Below are 2,475 nucleotides of genomic sequence, written 5' to 3'. Positions count from 1 at the left end.
TTGGATGGTTAAAGAAAGCCCTCATTTTGTTGAATGCTATGTTTCTTTTTTTTCTTTACTTTCACTTCCTTCTGCTATTTACCACACCCTTCACTCAGTGTTTCCTATCAAAATCACAGGACTCCTACTACTTCAGTAAAAACTTTCTTCAGTTTTCTGGTGTATTTTGCTATTAACTCAAAATTTTCTCTGGCCATAAGTAAAAAAATAAATAAGTAAGTAAGTAAGTAAGTAAATAAATAAATAAATAATTTTAAAAGCTAGATAATTATTCCCTTCATGGCAATTATGCTAATTTTTATTAATTGAATGTAAATACTCTAACAAACTCATTTCCTTCACTCTCCGTGGGCATGAATGCAGAAGAGACGAAGAATATAGTGCTGGCAGCGACCCTGAAGATCAGCTGGGTTTATTTTTTCTATTACACTCAAAGAAATGAAGGAGCAGAGAGGTGGAGTAAGCTGCTGAAGCTCACACAGCCAATTAGTGACACAACACTAGCTTGATCCCAGCCGTCCCCACTCCACCCGAACCCCTCCCATCTCCATCTCTAGGCAACCACTGTTCTACTTTATGTCACTGTAGACTGTTTTCTCAGAATTTCATAAAATGGAACCCTGTAGTATGCAATTTTTATATCTGCCTTCATTTTTTACTTCACATGATGTTTTTGAGATTCATTCACATTTTTACATGTATTAGAGGAGTGTTCTTTTGATTGTTGAGTATTATTTTATTGTTATAATGATATATCACAAAATTTATTTATTTATTTTTCTGCCAACCTGGGTTCTTTCCAAGTTTTGACTATTACGAATAGAGCTTCTATGAACATCCTCGTGTATGGCATTTTGAATATATGTATTTTCATTCACCTTAGGTAAATATTTATGAATTTTTTTGATGGGTCATAGGATAGGTGTATATTTCATTTTATGAGAAATAACCCATTGTTGCTTCATATCTTCACCCAGAATTGGGGTTGTCAGTTGTATTAGTCAAGGTTCTTTGGTGAAACAGAACCACTAGGATATAAAAGGAGATTTATAATGAGGAATCGACTAGTGATTATGGAGGCTGAGAAGTCCCATGATCTGCTATCTGTAAGCAGGAGTGAGAGTTTTAAAGCCTGAGAACCAAGGGAGCTGATAATGTAAATCCCAGTTCAAGGGCCAGAGAACATGAGATGAGATGTATCAGCTCAAACAGTGAGGCAGAAAAAAAGGGGAAATTCCTCCTTCCTTCATCTTTTGTTTTACTCAGACCCTCAACAAATTGGACAATGCCCTCCCACACTGGGGAGGGCAATTTACAGATTTAAATACTAATGTCATCTAGAAACATTCTTAACAGACACACTCAGAAATAACGTTCAACCAAATATCTGGGCATCCCTGATCTAGTCAAATCGACACATATATTTAACTATCATGTTCTTTTAAATTTTAGTCTTTCTAGTGAGTATGAAGTTGTATTTATTGTGATTTTAATTTGCATTTTTCTGATGACTATTTTGTGTCTCCCTGATGAACTTTCATGTGATTATTGACCATTCCCTATACATCCTTTTGTGAAACATTTATTCAAATCTTTTGTCCATTTTAATTGAGTTGTTTGTCCTTTTAATATTAAGTTGTAAAAGTCCTTTATATATCCTAAATACAAATTCTTTGTCATATATATGTGTTGCAAATATATTCTTCCAATCTGTGACTCACATTTTAGTGTTTTTAGAGATGTCATTAGGAAAGCTCATTTTTAAATTTTATTTATTTATTTATGTTAATGCCTACAGCACCTAGTCTTCCTAGGTGGTCTCCCATCCAAGTACTAACCAGGCCAGACCCTGCTTAGCTTCTGAAATCAGACAGGATCAGGCATGTTCAGGATAACACAGCCATAGACTCATTTTTTTAATTTTAATGAAGTCTAGTTTATGATATATTCTTTTATGGATTGTATTTTACTTTCTATCAAAAACATCACTTTTTTTTTTACATACCCCAATGCCACAAAGATTTCCTCCTATTATTTTTGGAGAAGCTTTGTGGTTTTAGTTTTTGTAATTATGTTTATGACCCCATTTTCTTTTATTTTTGTGTATGGTGTGAGATGAGGATTGAGATTCATTTTTTTCCATAGGGATTTCTAGCTATTTCGGAACCATTTTTTGAAAAGACTATACTTTCCTATTGAATTACCTTTGTATCATTGACAAAAATCAATTGACCGTGAATGAGTATCTTTATTTCTGTACTCTATTCTGTTCTTTTGGTCTACATCTCTATTGTTGTGAGAAACCACACTGTCTTGATTACTACAGCCTTACAGTAAGACTTTAAATCAGATAATTTCTCTAATTTTTCTTTTTTTTTCTTTTTTAACCTAACCTTTTCTTTTTCAAAATTATTTTGGCTATTCTTGGTCCTTTTATATAGTCAGCTTATCTATTTTTACAAAAAAGTCTCTTGG

At 33.1% G+C, this 2,475-nt stretch overlaps 1 pseudogene; it reads right to left on the bottom strand.

Moving 5' to 3' along the window:
* Nucleotides 1-1,789: 1,789 nt before the first annotated feature.
* On the bottom strand, nucleotides 1,790-1,908 carry LOC118609654 (annotated as a pseudogene).
* Nucleotides 1,909-2,475: the final 567 nt, after the last annotated feature.

The sequence above is a fragment of the Rousettus aegyptiacus genome, unplaced genomic scaffold (assembly GCF_014176215.1).
Source record: "Rousettus aegyptiacus isolate mRouAeg1 unplaced genomic scaffold, mRouAeg1.p scaffold_m13_p_11, whole genome shotgun sequence".
In the NCBI taxonomy this organism is placed as follows: domain Eukaryota; kingdom Metazoa; phylum Chordata; class Mammalia; order Chiroptera; family Pteropodidae; genus Rousettus; species Rousettus aegyptiacus.
The sequence above is the reverse complement of the archived record's forward strand: the minus strand, read 5'-3'. Positions and strand labels throughout refer to the sequence as shown.